The sequence below is a fragment of the Hypanus sabinus genome, chromosome 4 (assembly GCF_030144855.1).
Source record: "Hypanus sabinus isolate sHypSab1 chromosome 4, sHypSab1.hap1, whole genome shotgun sequence".
Lineage (NCBI taxonomy): Eukaryota > Metazoa > Chordata > Chondrichthyes > Myliobatiformes > Dasyatidae > Hypanus > Hypanus sabinus.
The window spans coordinates 121,627,790-121,649,625 of NC_082709.1; positions in this window are offsets into that span (position 1 = coordinate 121,627,790).

The window sequence follows — 21,836 nt, forward strand, 5'->3', positions numbered from 1 at the left end:
TGTCGCCATTGTACTACGGCTGAGTGTTTACCATTTACTTTGATTGCTCACCTAGGCTACTCTTACAGAACCTCCCACACTCATGAGCTCTGTCAAGCTGGTTAACAAATCGCACCATTATGTAATAAAACAACTCAAATAATTTCTTATGGCATAACCCAACAAAAATCAAATTGATTCACGTAAGGAGATGCAAGAACCGACAACCAAAGACTTTGACAAAGAGGTTGTTTTTAAGGAGTATTCTAAAGGTGAGATAGAAATAGGAGAACAGAGAGATTTGGGGAGAAATGCCAGAGCCCTTGTGACTCAGCAGTCAAAGGCAAGGCAGCCTGTGGTGAAGCAATTTAAATTTTGGATGGCTGGTTGGCTAGAATTAGACAAGCATAAATATCTTGTCATAGTGAAAATGTATAGCCACTCATAAATATTATGAAAGAGCCTGTCTCCCCACCAATAAAAAATAAAGAGAATGCAATGAAAATTCACTTGGTTGATTCCTGAATTTATAGAGGTGGGGACGGAGGAGAGATTGAGCAGACTCTCTTCTAAAGAGTAACAGATACAAAATACTGAAGGAAATCAGCAGCATCTATGGAAAGGAATAATCAATCAATGTTTCCGGATGAGACCCTTCATCAGGACTAGAAGAAGGTGGAGGGGGAAGCAATACTAGCTAGAAGGTGATAGATGATGTCAGGGGAGGGGGGGGGGGATGAAGTGAGGAGCTGGGTGCTGATAGGTGGAAAAGGTAAAGGGCTGTAGAAGGAGGAATCTGATAGGAGAGGAGAGTGGACCTTGGGAGAAAGGGAAGAAGGAGAGGCACCAGGTGCAGGGAAGGAGCAGAGAAGGTAAGAAGGGAACCAGAGTGGGAAATGGAAGAGGAGGGCAGGGGGAGGGGTAAAAATTACTGGAAATTAGAAAAATCGATATTCAGGCCATCAGGTTGATGGCTACCCAGATAAAATGAGGTGTTGTTCTTCCAAGTTGAGAGTGGCCTCATTGTAGCAGTAGAGGAGGCCATTATTTGACATGTTGAAATGGGAGTGGGGATTGGAGTTAAAATGGCTGGCCATCCAGGAAATCCTGCTTGTTGTGGCTGGAGTGAAGGTACTCAACAAAGCAGTCCCCAATCTGCATCAAGTCTCACCAAAGTAGATCAGGTCACATTGGGTGCAACGGATACTGTAGATGGCCCCTAACAGATTCACTGTAGAAGTGTTGCCTCGCCTGGAAGGACTGTTTGGGGCCTTGAATGGAAGTAAGGCAAGAGGTAAATGGGCAGGTGTAGCACTTCTGTTTGGAGAGATAAGTGCCGGAAAGGAGATCAGTGGGGAGGGATGAATGGACAAGGGAATCATGGATAGAGCGATCTCTGCAGAAAGCGAAGAGTAGGAGGGAAGTAAAGATGTGTTTGGTGGTAGGATCATGTCGTAGATGGTGGAAGTTGTGCAGGATGATGTACTGAATATGGAGGCTCATGGAGTGGTAGGTAAGGACAAAAGGAAGTCTGTTCCTCTTGGGGTGGTGGGAAGATAGGGTGAGGGTGGATATCTGGGAAATGGAGGAGAGGCAGATGAGGGCAGCATCAACAGTGGATGATGGAACACATTCTTTGAAGGAAGCTCTGCAAAAGAAAAGCCTCATCATGGGAGCAGATGCAGTAGAGTTGAAGGAACTCAGAAAATAGATTGGGATTTTTACAGGAGATAGAGTGGTAAGAGGGATAATCAAGATAGCTGTGAAAGTTGCTAGGATGATAAAAGATATTGGTAGATAGTTTGTCCCTAGAGATAGGGAAAGAGAGCTCGAGAAAAGGGAGACACGGGTCAGAAATGGACCAAGCAAATTTAAGGGCTGTATGGAAACTAGAGCAAAGTTGATTAAATTAATCAGCTCAGCATGGGTACATGAGGAAGATTCATGTTGGCCCGTGAGCTCAGTCACTCATTGAATCCACTTTTTGAATGTCAAAAGATTTCATTCTATCATTACTGTATATACAGAAAAAAAAGTAATGTAAGGATCTATTTCTTTTAGTGTAATAACCCACTCTCCCCCCCCCAGTGCTACATATTGATCTGCCCCCTGCGCATATTCTGTTGTCTAATCATTCGCATTTCTCTCTCTCGCTGCAATGTGAATACACCAGTTAAAGCCATCTCCTGCATGTGTGCTTTTGTCTAACATGTGCATAGTTGTGCACAGACACAACAAATTGGCGACAAGGATAGGATCTGAACCCCACATGGCAATTCGTCCCATGATGCAAATGACTGTTGGTTCAAAGAAGTAGTCTGCAGGAAGTGTCACAGCCAAGGTCACACAGAGAGAGTGCAAGGCAGACAAAAAGCACAACTGAGTGAAAAGTCCCAAACACAAAACTAAACAAATGCAAAAAGTTAATGAATGCGACAGCATAGGAGTCTGACAGGTGAACTGTTATGCCTAGAACTGCATAGTATAAATGAAGCAGGTCACAAAATCATCTGAAGCACCATAGATGTGTCTGGTGTAAAACTGAAAATGAAGCTGAATACAGGGTCATCTTTCTCCATAATTCCAGAGGCAGGGATATTTTTGAAGATACCATTAGAGAAGACCTCAGGGATGCTAAAGACTTACACAGGTAAAAAAAAGTGTCTCCCATTGGCAAACTGGAAGTAAATATGATGTATGGAGACCAAACACAAGAGTTAGAACTTTATGTATTGAAAAGTGGTAGGCCAGCACTTTTTGGATGAAAATGGTTGAGAAAAATCTAACTAGACTGGTACTCAAATCTCCCATCAAGAGGCAATGGTAGTCCAAATGGTAGCACTAAACAGAGACTGTCACAGCTGCTTAATGCTAAGGAGAAGGTGTTTGAGAAGGGGATTGGCAAACCCAAAGGCATGAGGGCCAGAATTGAACTGAATGAAGCAGCAACACCAAGATTCCATAAAAGCACATCCAGTGGATGCTGAACTGCAGAGCTTGGTGTCACCTGGAATTTTCTCCAAGGTTGAGTGGAGTGATTGGGGCATGTGCATGGTCCTGGTGATCAAGAAAGGGAAGGCGAGAACCATTGGTATTTTGTGGGGATTTCAAGGTGAACATCAACCTGATGCTACATACTGTGAATAGAAGACATTTTGCATCTTTGGCAGATGGGGATCAGTTTACAAAGATAGACTTGCCGTAAGCCTATCTACAAATGGACATTGAGGAGTCAAGTAGGAGGTTATTCACAATCAACACTCAGAAGGGACTGTCCCAGTATAATCGTCTGATCTTTGGTGTTGCATCAGCTCCGACAATTGGGCAAAGGGCAATGGACCAAGTGCTCCAAGATATCACAGGAAGACATCATTGTCACTGGCAAAAATGATGAAGAGCACCTCCAGAACCTTGGTAAAGTGCTTACCAGGCTGAGTGAGTATGGTCTGCGTGCAGGGAGGGAGAAATACGAGTTTTTCAAGAATGAGATCTCATATTGTGGACATGTCATTGACAAGCTTGGCTTACAATATATCACAAGAGAATATTGAAGTAGTGCTACAGGCACCCAAACCGGAAAATGTGACACAACTCAGGTCATACCACTGGTTTCTCCAAACATTGCAATAGTGCTGCACCCATTGAACGCACTGTTACAGACAGGAGCAAAGTGGGAATCGTCAGAAAGATGTGAAAGAGCATTCAAGGAAACAAAGAGACTAATAACATCAGATGAACTGCTCACCTATTATGACCCACCTCTGCCCATCAGACTGTTGTATGATGCATCCACTTATGGCATTAGAACTATTTTGTCACACGTTATGAAAGATGGATCTGAATGCCCGATTGTGTTTGCTTCAAGATCACTGACAAGCACCAAACGCTACTATGCATGGACTGACCAAGAGGCCCTTAGACAGTATGGGGAATAAAGAAATTCCACCACTACTTCTAAATAGTTTATGCTAGTTTACACTAGTGACAGATCACCAGCTCCTTGTGTCCATTTTCAATCCCAGGATTCCAGTGATGACTGCTACCCGGTTACAATGTTGGGCACCGGACTCCTAGGAACCTGCTCTAATGACATAGAGTTCAAGGGCACCAAACAACACAGCAATGCTGACAGCTTGTCATTGTCATTGACACCATTGGCAGGTGAAGAAGAAAAGTCTTCATACTGTGACCCAGCGAAAATGTTCCACACAGGATTGGTGGACCAGTTGCTGGTAACAAACTCTGAAATACAAAGGGAAACAAGGAATGACCCCACATTGTCAAAATTCTATGAAATTACCATACTAGGATGGCCAGCTCATGATAACCCTACGTTTCCAGAGTTCTCCGTGAGGCGAAACCAACTGTTGGTATGTTTAAGAGTGCTGATTTGTGGATCTCGTCTTGTGGTTCCCTGTAAACTCCGTACAGAGTGTTAGAAAATCTGCATGAAGGATACCTGTGTACAGTCAAGATGAAGAGTTTCGCCCAGACTTACATGTGTTGGCTAGATAGATAAACACATTGAAGATTTGTTCAAAAGCTGTTTGGGATGCCAAGAAGTTCAAAATTGCAAGAAGTTCAAAAATCCAGGCACCATTTTGCCCATGGGAGTGGCTGTCCTCAACATGGCAAAGAGTACATATTGACTTTGCTGGGCCATTCATGGACTCCATGTTTTTGATTGCTGTGGATGCTCATTTGAAGTGGCTGGAGGTCACACCAATGGAGTCAAACACCTCAGCAAAGACTATCTTTACTTTGAGGATTATCTTCACCAGTAATGGCTTTCCAAAACAAATTGTGAGTGTCAACAGACTACAACACATGTCAGAAAAATTCGGACTGTTCATGGAGGAAAATGGCATGAAACATTTCAAGTCAGCTTCTCACCACCTAGCAATGAATGGGTTAGCTGAAAAGTTTATTCAGACCTTCAAGAAGTCCTTTAAAATGATGGACAAGGAGGACATTTCTCTACAGCATCTTCCTTTTTGTGTATCGGAACTGTTCATGTGATGACAAATCAAACACCTGCAATGCTGTTCGTGAACAGGAATCTGAGATCTCGCACAGACCTCCTGAAACCAGATCTATGGAAGGAAGTGCAGAATAAATAGTTCAGCCAGTTTCCAAGTGAGGCAGCAAGGAGCTTCGAAATTGGACAGGAAGTCATAGCGCGTGATGAATGCGAAGACAAGTGGACAGCTGGTAAGTTTGCTACAAGAACTGGATGACTGATGTACACTGTCCTCCATGCATGTGGCATGTCCTGTCTATTGAAGCTGAGCTTTCAGGATCATAGGCCTGATGCTCATGGTCTCCACTCTGTCCAAGACTTCCAGGTTTATGATTCAGTCCTGCCAGTGGATGCCTCAGATCAACTTCATGGAAGTGCTCTAGCTGTTTGAGATATTTTCTGTAAACAGTCATGTCTCAGAGCCACAAAGGAGGCAGCTAACAATGACGGCATTGTACACCTTGAACTTTTGAATAGTTGAATGTAGTGCTGGCAGGCAGCCCTGGTCCTGAGTGGCATTACAAATCCTGGGATTGATTTCCTTGCCCAGGGAGCCATCATTAGAGATGATGCTGCTGAGTTTCAGTACCTGAACTCATTGACCATATTCAATATTGTTTCCTCAATGATGATGAAAGGAGGGGCAATAGCAGATCTAGGAGCAGAGTGAAATAGGACTTCCATTGTTTCAGGCTAATGGTGAGGCCAAAGAGATGAGAGGCTTCTTAAAAACTGTTGATAATGAGTTGGACATTAGATTCTGTGTGGGCTACGAGGGAACAGTTATTTGCATAAGACACTTCAAAAACAAGCTTTTCAGTCTAGCATTCAAATAACATAGGTCAAAGAGGGATCAACCAACCCTGATCTTCAGATGTACCCCCGTTTAGTGTCTTTGATGATATAGTTCAGCATGAGTGTGACAAATAGGTTAAAAAGTACAAGGGCAAGTACACACTCTTGTATCACACCATTTGAAATGTTGAAGGGCTCTGATACTTCTCCATTTGACAGGACAAGGACAGCCATATTGTCATGAAAGAGGCAAATAAGGTTGACAAATCTGCAAGGGGATCCAGCTTTGACAATACCATGCACAGTGCTTCTCTGTTGACTGCGTGGAATGCTTTGGTTAGATCTAAAATGGCATACAACTTCAAATTTATTCTATGCACTTTTTCTGAATCTGATGAACAGCAAAACCCATATCAAAAGTGCTGCGACCCGAGTGAAAACCACACTGTGTCTCAAGGAGGTTCTATTCTGATATGCTGATGATTAGGCAGTTGAGCATTATATAGGCTAGAACCTTTCTGACAATGGACAAGAGGGAAATGCCTCGGCAGTTACCACAGTCAGCTTTCCTTTCCTCACTTTTGAAGTGCAGGACCAATATGGCATCCTTCATGTTTTCAGGCATGTCTTCTACTTCTCAGATGCTCATAAGAATGCTATGGAAGGTTTTGATTGCAACTGGACCTGCTGACTTGAAGTTCTCATGGGTATTGTGTCTTGGCCAGGGTCTGTTTGAGTAGTGGCTTTCTTGACAGAAGGTTTCTGCAGGATCTGGTCAAGTGTAGCTTGGTCTACTGCAAAGGGCCTTTTGAGCAGTTTGCTGAAATTTTCCTTCTGCCTGCCATTGATGCTGCTCTTCTTGAGCAATGTTATGCTGTCTGATGACAGGACACGTGTGGTACTTGGCATCTGCAGTCTGTAGATTGCTTGAACAGCACTAAAGAACAATTTGGCGTTCTTGGTGTCAGTGTAGTGCTGAACTTCTTTCTTCTCCCACTTCTCATCCTGCAATCTAGGCAGGGTAGCCTGTAGCTGGCTCTGGAGGTGTCTCAAACAATCACATTATAATTTGGAGGATATGTCATTCTGGTCTGAAGTGATCACATTTTAACTTGGAGGATACATCATTCTGGTCTGAAGCGATAAAAGCCCTTTGCTTCACTGCCAGTATCTTGGTGATGTTTTCATCATTTTCATTGAGCCAGTCTTGGAGGTACCTCCTTTCAAACTGAGAGCCAGTACTGCTGATTCTGTCACCACGGTTTAAAACAAGTCCCAATTTGCGTCCCAAATGGGACGTTAGCTTGTCACTGAGGGTGGCTGCAAATTGCTCATTTTGTTCAATTTGCTTCGGCTTTCCAATGTTGGGAGACTGTCTAATGGCTTTTGGCTTACTGTGACGCAATGGAATAATGTGTAGTGTGACAATGGATTTGACCAGTCGATGATCAGTTCAGCACTCCACACCACACATAGTCCTACTGATCTTGAAATCATAACAGTCCCACTTGTTACTCATGATCTCATTGAGCTAATGCCACTGTTTTGACCTGGGGTGCATCCATGTTGTTTTGTGTTTGTCGGCTTGCCTGAAGAATGTGTTTGTGATGGACACGCTGGTTTCAGCACAAAAGCTTAGCAATAGCAGTCTGTTGGTATTCATTTTACCAATGTCATGATGACTAGAATGATGTTTAGGGAGTTCTTGTGCAGAACACCCTAAAGGTTAACTTACAGGTTGAGTCGGCGGTGAGGAAGGCAAATGCCATGTTAGCATTCATTTCAAGAGGACTAGAATATAAGAGCAGGGATGTGATGCTGAGACTTTATAAGGAACTGTTGAGGCCTCACCTTGTGAACAGTTTTGGACTCCTTATTTTAGAAAAGATGTGCTGGCATAGAAAGGGTTCAGAGGGGGTTCACAAGGATGATTCCAGGCATTAAAGTGTTATCAAATGAGGACCTTTTAATGGCTCTGGGTCTGTACTTGCTGGATTTCAGAAGGATGAGGGAGGATCTCATTGAAACCTTTCGAATGTTGAAAGACCTAGACAGAGTGAATGAGGAAAGGAAGTTTTCCACGGTGGGAGAGTCTAAGACAAGGGGGCACAACTTCAGGAGAGAGGGACATCCATTTAAAACAGAGATGCAGAGAAATTTCTTTAGCCAGAGGGTGGTGAATTTGTGGTATTTGTTATCACAGGCAGCTGTGGAGGCCAGGTCATCAAGTATTTTTATTCAGAGCTTGAAAGGTCCTTGATTGGACACAACATCAAAGGTTTCGGGGAGAAGGCTGGGGAGTGGAGCTGAGGAGGGGAGAAAAGGATCAGCTATAATTGAATGGCAGAGTAGACTCGATGGGCCAAATGGTTTAATTCTGCTCCTATGTCCTATGGTTTCAGGTTCTAATCACTGAAGTCACTTAAAGTCAGTCATCAGGAGAAACTTGTTATCAGGAGGTATTACTTTGATAATGCAGTCAAGATTGCTATAGAAGTTCTCTTTAGCTTTGTCACCACAGCTCATACTAGGTGCATAAGCACTGATGAATGTGACTTGGCGAGTTAAGGGGAAAGTGAAGCTTAATTAGTTGTTCATTAATGCAGGTTGGAAGAATATGTATGATGAAGAAGTGAATGTTTTAATAGCAAGACCAGCTCCATAGGTTTGGTCTTCCTCTTTGCTTTGCCCTTCCAGAAAAAAACCTACCTTGGAAAAGGATTCTCTTCTTCTGCGAGTCTGGTCTCACTCAGTGCAGTCAGATGTCGATGCTATATCATGTTAACTCTCGTGTTGAGAGAGCTGTTCTTTTCTCAGGTCTCTTGCTGTTATTGTTGTCCATGATGGTTCGAACATTCCATGCTCTAAGTATCATCATGCTGGTCAGTTGTTCTGGGACAAGCAATGCTTAGGACACCTTTTCTAGTCCCTCCCCTCGTCAGAGGGTGAGCAGTGATGATCCTGAAAAGGGCTGCTCAGTCACCTGGTACGTGTCAAACTCCTCTGTTGTCCCAGGGTCAGTGTTGGACAACCAATGTCCAAGGGCTGCCAGTGTGCAGGCTTGGAGCAGTGGTTACCCTCACCTGTTGTTCCACTCCTCCCTCACCACCTCAGGTCTTGACGGAATTAGGCAATAGCTACACAAAGAACCGGTGCAGGAGAGCTTTCAAAGTGAAAATACTGGGGCAGTCCCACTCTCTTGACCTTAGAAGTCATGGTCCAGTGGTACAAAGAGTCATCATGACCGGGGACTTCCTTGGTTGTAGTGGATGGCCTGATGCTCTGAGTTCTTCATCGTACCCTACACTTTCCACAAGTTGTTGCACAACTGCCTTCCTGGCCATTGGATTGCACTGTTGAACACCTCCTGTACACTGGCTTGGCTATTACAGTGATGACGTCCCCGCTGCACAACCGGACAAGTTTGTTCAAGGAGTCACCTCTAGCCTTAGCACAATCAAATACAATGTGCGAGGCAGCACGAGCAGGTTGCAGCAGCAGGGTGCCAATTCTGAACTGATATGGGAGCCGTTGACACAGAGAAACTGGTTCCTCACCCTCCAGATGTTGAAATCGAATCTTCATCCACCACTTCTGCTGACAGCTGTTTCCACATTCTCACCACTCTCTGAGTGAAGAAGTTCCCCCTCATGTTCCCCTTAAATATTTCACCTTTCACACTTAACTTGTGACCTTCAGTTTTGGCCTCATCCAACCTCAGTGGAAAAAGTCTGCTTCCATCTACCTTATTCTTACCTTCATAATTTCACACACTTCTCCCCTCATTCCCCTACACTCTAGGGAATAAAGGGCTAACCTCCAACATCCTTGTAAATTTTTTCAGCACTTTTTCAAGCTTTTTGATACCTTTCCTGGAAGTAGGTGACTGGAACTGCACACAATATTCTGCATGAGATCTCACCAATGCCTTATACAACTTTAAAATAACACTCAAGGTCCCTTTACCTTGGCATCCTTGTCCTTCCTTCCTTCTTCTTCTTGTACAGTTCAGTGGTGGCTGGCAGACCAACATTACCTCTGCCTACTGAGTTGGAGTGTGGAGCAAAGAGACAGGGAGTATGCCCACTAAATACACTGGAACTTAGAAGGATGAGAGGGGATCTGATTAAAACATATAAGATTAAGGGATTGGACACACTAGGGGCAGGAAACATGTTCCTGATGTTGGGAGAGTCCAGAACCAGAGACCACAGTTTAAGAATAAGGGGTAGGCCATTTAGAACGGAGTTGAGGAAAAACTTTTTCACCCAGAGAGTTGTGGATCTATGGAATGCTCTGCCTCAGAACGCAGTGGAGGCCAATTCTCTGGATGCTTTCAAGAAAGAGTTAGATAGAGCTTTTAAAGATAGCAGAGTCAAGGGATATTGGGAAAAGGCAGGAACGGGGTACTGATTGTGGATGATCAGCCATGATCACATTGAATGGCAGTGCTATCTCGAAGGGGCAAATGGCCTACTCCTGTACCTATTGTCTATTGTCTATTCCCCCTCCAAAAAATCCTCAAATATTATCAAAAAGTTTAATGCTTTTCAGAAAGTCAAATATACACTTACTTATATACATTACGATTGCAGTGGTATCCAATCAAACTTTCCACGTTAAACTATATCTGTCCCAAAGATCTCAATTTAGCCATTAGATGTTTCCTTTGTTCTTCATAGGAACTTCATTCAAACAATAAATGCTGCACAATTTCTTGACAAGTGCACTCCCTACAAAAGCCTGTATCATGCATATTAATTCTGAACAAGGAACTATTCAGTCTAGCATACCCAATACATAAACACACACATAATCTTCTTCTCTCCTTTTATACCCATCTCCCAGTTGAGTTCCCACCATCCTCGGAATTTTATATTAATGCTGTCCTTTCTTTTCTTTATCTCAACTTTGTTGCCATGGTGATTGAATAGACTTTTTAATTACGGCTTCCACCTTCCCTTTTATGCAAAGGCACCACTACATTTACATCCTTAATTTTAAGTGATTGCTTCATGAGAATGTCTGCCACTTCATTTCTTTCAAACCCCATAGGAACTGAGTACTCAAGCCTAGACCCCGTAGCCTCAGAGGATGTTGTCCAATCTCAAGAAAAGTATAGATGTCAAAATGGAGAATGTATCAGAGCACAGAAGTACATAATCAGGATGTACTTCTTTGATCCATTCCAACCAGCAGAGATAACGATCATCTCTGACGCTAGTACTGATATGTTGTCTAATAGTCTTTTCTGTATAGTCACCTGAAACTTTGGAACATAAACAGAAACGCCTGAATGACCTGTCACTGGATTTTTTGAATCATCTGTATAGATATGTAAAAATCCATGATATTTGTTTTGCTTATTTGCTGAGCATCCTGTGCCCACTAATAAACAATCACTCCTCATCTTGACCTTGACCTTTTCCTGAAGGCTCAACCAATTGCAGGTAAAGGGAAAAACCATGGAGGAGCAACAGGAAGACATGCACTGGGACCATATTCCACATTAAGCAACCCAAAGTTTTGTGTTCATTTATTTCCCACCCACCCAAAACTGAAGACCTTATGAATACAGTGTTCTCAACACTCTATTAATGTTGCCAATATTGGATGACCAGCTTTACACCCTCTTACATTAACCCAATAAACCACTGCTAAGTGTACCCTACATAAACATAAAGGTACTTCACCCATTTCTACCAATAAAACAAAAACTGACAGTGATTTAATAGAACCACAATGAAATCACAATGCTTGAACTTTATCTAGGGGCTTTAAGACCACTGGTGAGGCTGACTTATATACAACATATCCATAATCAAAGATAGATCTGATTAAAGCAATATATATTGTCTTTCCTTCTTACTAGTGAAACCCTGCTGGTTTTCTCGGTTGCATAAGTTTCGGGAATACACACTCTGGCCCTGCCAAATCCATGAGATTGGGATAGCTCTCCTACCCCTAACGTCAGTTTGTGTGGATGTTGTGTAATTTGCTACCCTATCACAAATTAGTGCCATGAAATAACAGACAGCACACTGCATACAATTAAAGGAATTATATTTATGAATCTGAACTTAACTAAAGGATTAGTAAAGAAAAACAAAAAAAAAGACCCATTAAAATTAAACAGTCAAATGTACACAAGTAGGATCTCAATGCTCACTGATCCTCAGTTGATCTCGGCACCTGGTTCCATCGAATCACAGTCTCCCCGCCAGGTCGAATCCTCTGACCGCTTCTCTCCAGTGTCTTCTCTCTTCATCTCCAACCAAACAAAAAAAAACCAAGCCCAACCATAATGTCCCTCACAAAACCTCTTCCCCAGTGTTCTCTCAAACTTTCTCCCAGTTCCACCATCCTCATTGGATGACATACATTCCTCTTCATCCCTTATCTTCACCAATAACCTGGAGGGTGAAAGCACAAACAGACTGCTCTTACAGAACTGCTGAGGTTAAATACCTATAGCATAGCAGTAAAAACATGAACCAAGGCATTACACTAGAATATACTTGTCTTATACTTGGTGCAGTCGGTCTTTAAGCACCTTCTAAATGTCAGGTGAGGACTTGCACAAAAACAGCTGCTGCCAATTGACGTTCCCTAATTCCCACCTAATACTCTCATAATTTCTCCAATTTAACACTCTCCTGCAAATGCCATGCTTATCCTCATCTATAGCTATCTTAAAACTTAAGATCTTTATTCCTTGACTGTTCTTCCACTGAAAGAAAGGTCAGTCACCTGGCAGGCATATTACCAAACACCAAATCCAGTATGGCACCTCTACTCGTTGGTTACATATCCTGGATGCACCTAACAAACTCTGCCCCATCTAAACCTCTTGCACTTTGATGTCCCAGTCTATATTGGGGAAGTTGAAGTCACTACAACATCCTGTTGTTTACAAATGTAAACACACAATTTTTAATCTGAAACAATGAATTGATTTGACTTTATTTCTTACATCACATACATAAGGAGTAAAAATCTTTATGTTACACCTCCATCTAAGTGTGCAATCTGCAATCATAGTAATTTATAATAAATAGAACATTTATAAATGCTTGTATCATTATCACCAACAGTCTAAACTCTCTTTCTTCGGAACTGTAATCTCACTTGCTGTGAAAGTACTTGAATCCTCTAATGGTCATTTGTTGCACAATTTATTTTGGGACATAAAGTTTTGAGATTTATATTTATACCATTCCTCCGCACTTCTTGAATGCCTTAAGTCAAACTGGAGAAATTACAAAGGAAATGTTGTGTAAATTGGTGCTTAGCTCCTCACGTGTTAGATAATGGAATTTGAAAGTGCAGAGCATGTTAAGTTTCTACCCTCAAGGATCAAATGTGTCAGGGAAGAGGTGTGACTTCATATATTCACCTAGGGCTCTATTCTCATGTTATCAGACGTATTGCTTTAAGGTGTCCAAATGTTGTTAGTGCATTGGCTGCAGCTGTGTTGCTTTTGGATCCATTGCACTACTATATTAATAATGAGAGAAATAGATTGCTTTCTCTGGAGTGCTGAATCTAAGATCTGATAGAGGTTTATACAATTATTCATGCCATAGACAAGGTAGCTAGCCAGTATCTTTCTCCAAGGGTTGAATTGTCTAATTTTAGAGGCATACAGTACATTTAAGATGAGAGGAGGTAAGTTCAAAGGCTAGGTGCAGGGGATTTTTTTTCCTTGCACAGAGGTTGGTGGATGCCTCGAATGGACATGGAGGCAAATACATTAGAGACATCCAAGAGGCTCTTGGAGAGACTCATGAATGTGTATGGTGAAAGAAGGTCGACATTGTGTAGGCAGAAGAATTAGTTTAATTGAGCATTTGATTACTTTTTTACTTTCTTTAGCACAGCATTGTGGCCCAAAAGGCCTGTTTCTATGCTGTACTATGTTCTATGATTTAGTTTTGCTGTTTAAATTCTTCTGCGTTTAACCTTGCCTAAGAAAAAGCTAATCTGGAACAAGTGCAACCAATGATTTATCGGGAAGTCAGTGATATTTAGTAGATACACATATTCCTAGCCCTGAGGAATACTTTTGATGGAAAACATTTCATCCATGGGTGGCACCATTGTGTAGCTGATAGAGCTGCTGCCTCACTGTTACGGACAGCTGGGTTCAATCCCAACCCCAGGGACTGCGTGTGCGCGAAACTTGCCTGTTCTTCCTGTGACCCCATTGGTTTCCTTTAGGTAATCCAGTTTCCTCACACATAAGAAGACATGCCAATAATGTAATCGGCTGCTGTACATTACTCTTAGTCTATGGATAAGTGGTAGAATCCGGGGTGAGTTGGTGGGAATTTTGGGAGAATAAAAAATGGTTTAACGTCGGATTAGTGTAAGAACAAAGGATGCTTGATGATTGACATAGACTTGATGGACAGAAGGCCTGTACCCTTGCAACATCTCTCAATCTCTGTCTCTCTATGACTTGTGAAGATGCCATTTCACTTCTCCCTGTCCTCTGTTTCCATTGTGTCTGTGCTGATGATGATTTTCCACATAGTACCATTGAGACAATCTCCTTCTTCTCCTCTGTCATAGTTTACCACGTCTCATCTACTTCCTGCATCTCTGCCCTTTCTCCTTCATCTTTAGAGCAGAATAAGGGTTGGGTTCCTCTGCTCCTCACTTTCCAATCCAGTAGCCTCCATATTCAATTGATTGTCCTTCACTGTTTCTGTCAGGTATAACAAGATGGTGGCACGACGCAGTTTGCAGTGGCCTCTCCGGAGTTGATAGCTGTTATTTGTTAAGCGAGGTGCCGTGCACAATCCTAATCTGATGAAAAACGGACATGGGAGCATGGAGGAACATCTGGAAATCTCCAGGAAGGCCTTCTTCATTGCTGCTGCTGTTGTGAGGTCCGGGTCTCTGCTGGGAAGAACAGGCCCCCAGTCCTCGTGGTCGCATTGCTGGTGGCTGGTGGCAGGGGTGTCAAAGTGCGCTCGGCAGAGGTTGGTGCTCAGAGAGGCTGTGCCGGAGGGGATGATCGGAGGCTCGGAGGTTTGACGGACTCAGCATCTGCTGTGGTCGGGGCGCTTTCATTGTGTGCTGCATCTACAAGGCTCAGTCCGGCGGTGCCGTGGAAGTCCATGGCGGGGGTACTCCCTTCTGCCGCCTGCGTGGGATGGCGAGTCTATCAGAACCCTGAGGACTTGTGGAAACTGTGTGGTGGTTTCTTTTGAACTTATAGTCTTTTAACATCTTTGGACTATTTTTACTGTGCCCATGGTCTGTTTTTTCATCAATTATGGTATTGTCTGCACTGTTGTAACTATATGTTAACTATAACTATATGTAACTATGTGGCTTTGTGTAGGTCTTGTAGCTTTAGTTTTTGGTTTGTTGGGTGGTAGAGTTGGTCTCCTGACGTGGTGTGTCTGGGTAGCCTTGTTTTTTCTGGTGGATTTGGAGCTCCTTTCCGGGGGACACACGAAGATTGTAGCGCGATATTAATATGCAGCAGCCTCTCTGGACTCTGGAATTGGGGATTGCAGATCCCACCTCAAAGTGGATTGCAGGGCAGAATGGCTCGTTGAACTGGAAGGGACGGTTACACGCTGTATCTCTAAAATAAAAAAAAAATGCCCTGCTTTCCTCCATCTCACTTGGATATAATTCCCAACAACTGCATTTATTTCTTTAACATACCTTACTGCCATCTGGGTAATTCTATTGCAATGATCCACCATGGACTCAGGCAGTGCATTGGTTGACGCAGACACACTAGTGAAGTTTAAGAGACTACTAGACAGGTATATGGAGGAATTTAAGGTGGGGGGTTATATGGGAGGCAGGATTTGAGGGTCAGCACAATATTGTGGGCCGAAGGGCCTGTAATGTGCTGTACTATTCTATGTTCTGTGTTCTATGTTCTATGATCCAATTGAAATGAAATGTCCATTTACTACCTGCAGTCTTCTATTTAAAAGAGGTTTGGGCTTTACATGGTTCCCTTTGCTTTCTGCCAGAATGCTGTGTGCTCCAAGATAGCCACCCAACATCGCAAGCATTATGCAGCTTAAAGACAAGAACATACACAAAATGCTGGTGGAACACAGCAGGCCAGGCAGCATCTATAGGGAGAAACACTGTCGACGTTTCGGGCCGAGACCCCTTGTCAGGACAAGCCTTAAAGACATTGAGCTTAAAGACAAGCCTAATTTTGAAATAAAATCCAGACCCAAGTTAATCCATAAGTTGAGCTCTGCACAAAGAGAAAGCCAAAGATATGCTTTGTAAAATTTTGAGATTCTTTTATCTAAGTTAACAGCATTGGCCTGGAATTCCTGAATGAGCTTCGCTTACTTGAGTGAAAAGCATTGGCCTGGAATTCAGTATGAAATCCAGGGGAGAGGGATCTACATCTGCCATGGTCCGACAGAGCTGACCTTGATAGTGTTTTGGATTCAGCTAACTGGACTACTGCCAGTGAAACACTAAAAGGAAACCAGCGGGTCACAGAAAGTTCACAAAAGGGATGGAGCTCAAGCACAATACAGGTATTTAAATCTCCATGCAACTAAAGGATTAAGCAGGCTCCTAGAACAAGGTTCTAATGTTTCAGACGTTGTTGGCACCAAGTAGAGGCCTGCGTGATGTCATTATAGGAAACAAAGGTGTTAGCTCCAGATGTGATAATCACTTGCACTCCCTGGTAGTCTCTATCTAATTCTGCTGCTCCACATCCAAGAACTGCAATTACAGTGATAGGGGGAGCTTGTGGTCTGCCCATTGTTTGTGGGCTAACCATGCACATTACAGGATGTCAGGAGATTTCCAATGTGCCCATCAATAGAGGGATGTATAATCTTGCTCAGTAGGTGTAAGAAAGAGAACGAGGATTTGTTTGCTGTAATGAAAGAGATGTAGTGATCTCATACGATCAGCAAGGGCAGAGAATTTATTGATGACAAGCAGCACATATATTTGATTGGCAGTAAAGAGTAGGTTCATAGACCATTTCCTTTGAAATTAAGACTATCATGTGTGTTTTTAGTCCCAGAAGCATAGTTGCTTGGCAGAGTTCTGTTTGAGACCCACAACTTCTAAAGTACTGAATTTTTTCTTTCTAGTCATTGCACCTAATGGCAACAGTAAAATGCAAGAGGGCAGATGAGAAGTTGGTATAATAGCATAATTATTCTATTGGAAAACTTAACAGAGCACTTTTTGTCAGATATCCTTACACGTGAAACCACTCTTGATCAGGCTTCTTTAGAGACACAGCTTACTAGTTCCTCAACCACCTTTCTCAAACTTTGTACATCTAGGGTTGGTATGACTTGGGTTTCAGCAAAACTGGGAAATTGGGATGTTTCGAGTACCCAAACCTTGATTTGTGCCAATACTGCCCCCATGCAATTATCCATCGGCAAGAGGTAACAGATTGTACACTGCATACTATTATAAAGGAAGTACGCTTACAAATTTCAGCTTTATGGAACAGTTAGTAGGAAAAAGAAAACGATGGGCCCATTATAGTTAACCCAGTCCAAACATGCACAGAAGTTGGAGCTCATCTTGAAGTTGTCTTTAACTCATGCGCCAGACCCATGGTCTGCGTGAGAGCACACAGCACCTTCTGAATGTGGCTCGAAATCCATCTGGAACCAACAGGCTCCCCTATAGGAGTATTGGTCCTTCCTCCTTGAAGCCAATCATCTGCACAAAGCACCTTGAACAAGATGGCTCCTCAGCCATCTTGCCTCCTGTCTCTTCCCAAAAAGACCTCAGCCTATACCAGTGTCTATCACAAAAACCTTTCTCAATTCCACCATCCTGATTGGCTGACACAATATTCCTAAGCTGAACAACATGGCCCCTTATCTTTAGCTCAAACCCAAACATGTTAAGAGCAGAACAGTGATCTCACAGAACTGCTAAAATGAAATACCTACAGCATAGCAGTAAAAATCTTAACCAAGGTGTTACATATGTATCTAAGCAGTCAATTCATTCACTGTCAATGTATTAAAATTTGCTTTCCTATAAGCTATTTTTCAAGGCATAATAATTTCTTATCCTCATCTATCCATGTTGTGGAAAATCTGGTCCTCTTTTTTTTGATCCATCAGTTCCATCAATGACGGCTGGCTTACCATGACTGAACTGTACCAACATGTGTGTGTTTTATTGGCAGCTGTTATGTGCAAAGACCAGGAAGAAAGACAAAGGTTTAGAAGATGTGGGACTTAAACTTCTGGGACAAACAATAGTGATCATCTTAATGCCAATGGTTAAATATGTGTCAAGGGAAACACTATGCACCTTTCTTTGTCTGTCAATTATATGTAATGCTGTTCATCAATAACACAATATGGGAGTGTATTATTTTCAAACTCTCACTGGCTGCTTATTCCAGCACCATTCCTGGGGCTCTAAGGCTCTGATTGATTTAAGTCTATCAAGAGGGAGCTAAAAAATCAAGATCAAGGGCCCAAAGCATTGTTGAGGATCCACTCCACCCATCCTACAATCTCTTTGACCCACTACCATCATGAAGGGGGTACAGGAACATCAGGACTAGGGCCACCAGACTGTAACAGCTTCTTCCCTCAGGCTGTGAGACTACTGAATACCCAGCCACCACTGAGCTCTTGTCACGAGGACAGCAAGCTGTTCACTGTTTTCCTCTGCTGCACACCACCTGTACTTTGAATTTTATTTTATTAATAATTTGTAGTAACTTTTTGGTATGGGAATTGTACTTCCCTCAATTTCAGGACTCTGCAGAGAGTGGTGTGGACAGTCCACGCATCTGTAGATGTGAACTTCCCTCTATTCAGGACCTTTACAAATACAGGTACGTAAAAAGGGCCCGAAGGATCATTGGGAACCTGAGTTACCCCAACCACAAACTGTTCCAGCTGCTACAATCCAGAAAATGGTACCACAGCATAAAAGCCAGGTCCAACAGGCTCCTGGACAGCTTCTTCCACCAGGCCATCAGACTGATAAATTCATGCAGATACAATTGTACTTCTATGTTATATTGACTGTCCTGTTGGTTATACTATTAATACTATTAATGACTATAAATTGCACATTGCACATTTAGATGGAGATGTAACACAAAGATTTTTACTCCTCATGTATATAAAGGATGTAAGAAAAAAAGTCAATTCAATTCAATGTGTTCTGTATGATATGCGTTTTGTGGGCTCATAACAGTCCAGAGGAATATTGTTTCATTTGGTTGTGCCGGGGTGATTGATAAGTTTGTGGCCTAAGGTAGAACTCATCTCCTTCCACCTTTGGCCATGAACTTATCAATCATCTCTGATGAGTTATTAGCTGATGAGTTATTAACTTCAAACTTTCTGCATAATCACTCAAAGAGTTGACCAGCATGTGCAGGTAATGAGAGCTGTATAGTTCATCTCCTTCTACCTTAGGCCACAAACTTATCAATCACCCCTGTTGTGGACACTTCCTGGAGGACAAGATCCGTATGCTCCACGACCACTGGACTAAGTGTGTAAATGTAGGAGGGGTCTACGCTGAAAAATAAATGTGCTAGGTTTTCTAAAATTGACTCCTTCTACCTTAGTCCACGAACATATCAATCACCCCTCGTATATTTTTTAGTCAAAGTACAATAAACCTGAACTTGAAACTTGGTACCACCACTGTTGCCACTAGACGAGTTGGTATGGCTGTGGGTTGCAGGAGTCCTGTGGTAACTGAGGGCCATAATTATCAGACAGCCCAAAGCAAGGGAACAAACTTGGTCCATCAGGACCCAAAACAAACCATTGGAAATTTTTGAACTTAATTGGGTCTGCATGGTGCCATTTTCAATTCAAAATTATGATCAATTCTCTACTGATATTATTGGATTTTTGGTTTGCACATTAACGGTTGTTAACTTCCTTTAAAAGGTAGAGACTTTTGGCTTTAGAAATGAGACTCCTTTCATTATACAGATTTTACTGCTAATGGTGCTGGGGTTTTCAACTGAATTCCCCAACTTCCTGCATCATTTTACAATGGGCTATTAAAACCTGACATACGAAAATGAGGATTTTTAATACCAGCTTCTAGTTTTGTTTCTCTGAAGTTTGTTAAAATGCGCTCTACCAGAAAATTAATTCCACTAAAGCAATTGCTATTAATAAGGCTATTATTTCAATATAGTAGCTTTTTCCAAGTTAACTTGCAACAGGCAGTCTGTAGCCTTGCTGGGAATTCTGGAGAAGTTACCCTCTGTCCAATTGTGCCTCAAGACATAACCACTGTAGAAGAACAGGATTAGTTGTGCACTGAGGAGATGTGGTGGTTAGTTGAGGAGATTAGTTGTGGCGAGGAGATGGGGAGGAAGAACACAAACTCACCACATCAAGGAAAAGTTACTGTACAGTATAAGAGTGCTTGTCAAATCTCTACTCCTCATCTTTTTACCTCCAGACCTGCTGAAGGGTCTCGGCCCAAATGTCAACTGCAATCTTTTCCATAGTTGCTGCCCGGCCCGCTGAGTTCCTTCAGCATTGTGTGTGTCGCTTGGACTTCTAGCATCTGCAGATTTTCTCTTGTTCGTGATTTGATTCCTGAACTGCTTTTTTGCTGGGGCAAAGGTGAAGCTGTGGATCTAATTACCATGTGCAGTTGTGTTGTAGAGGTGGTGGGAATGGACATTGGTAGTGAGTTGTCTTCTTCGTCTGGTCCTCAGTCTTGCACAATACTGAATCTATTCACATGTTGCTGCCAGTATCAGTGTCCCTGGTAGCAAATTTGTTAATTCACCTCATGCAGTTGCGCAGGAACAGTTGGAGTTCAACTTGTTTGCCTACAGGGTCAGCTTTGCATCAATGTGCTGAGAATTCTTATGGGGCAGCACAGTGACACAGGAATGAGTGCTCCATTCCTGATTCCAGGTGTTACCTTTGTGAAGTTTGTACTTCATACTTTCTGCTGAGTGTTCTGGCTTCCTCCTGCATCTAAAGACATGTGGCTTGTTAGCTTAATGACCCACTGTGAAATGCAACTGGTATCTAGTTTAGCAGGAGAACCTAGGAGACATTTATGGGAACGGAGAGAGAATGAAGTGGGATTAATTACATCCCATTTTATTATTTCATTCTCCTTAAATTCCCATCACATTCTCTGGGATTCTGCCACTAACCTAGAACATCCTGCAAGATTGAAAAGATGTTTTGTTTCCTGTTCAGTCACTCATAAATGGACATTTGTCACTAATCCAGCCATTTTGCTTTGTTCAATGTCTAACTGCCTGCACATGGGTAATTACACACCAACACATCACCTTCACTTGGGAAGCACAACTTTCAGGAAAACTTTGTTTTTGACTAGTCTGTACAGGCAGAAATCTTTCTCACACTAGAAGAGACATGTCTCACTTTGGACACTCAGTAACATAATTACGATTGTGCTGAAGTACCTTTAACATCAAAACAGAATTTATCAGACTATGACTGTATTGCCTGTATTTAAGAGAAGCAGGATAAGTATACCAGAAAGAAAGCAAGATTGTAAAATATACAAATAAGTAGCAAGAGGTTCACAAGGAATAAAAACACAAGCAATGGTCTAATTAAGATCAAGGCTCTAATTTTGTCCGATATGTTTGATGTAATTCCAAAGACAGCAACATGAATATGAGAATATTTTGGCTCTCATTCAACACCACACAAGTCATGAAGGTAAATTCTCAAAGTGTTAGCTGAATTATTTGAGTATCTTGTCTGTTGTTGAGTAAGTCATTTCATTCAGTATATTAAACAATGTATGGTATGCAGACTATTACATAAACAGAAAAGCAACCTTTATGCTCAGGCAAGCCTGGAGGAGGAAGGAAGGAAGGGTTCTCCATCGAACGAGGAGACTAATGGAGATAGAGATGGCTTGCAGAAAAAGCACATTGGGATAACAAATGCTATACTGTACAGATTATACATTCTCTTGAGAAAGACAGATTCTTTTCTCATTCTACAATTGTCTTAATTTAATAAATGAAAACACCTGTAGACTGATAATAAAATACCTTTGA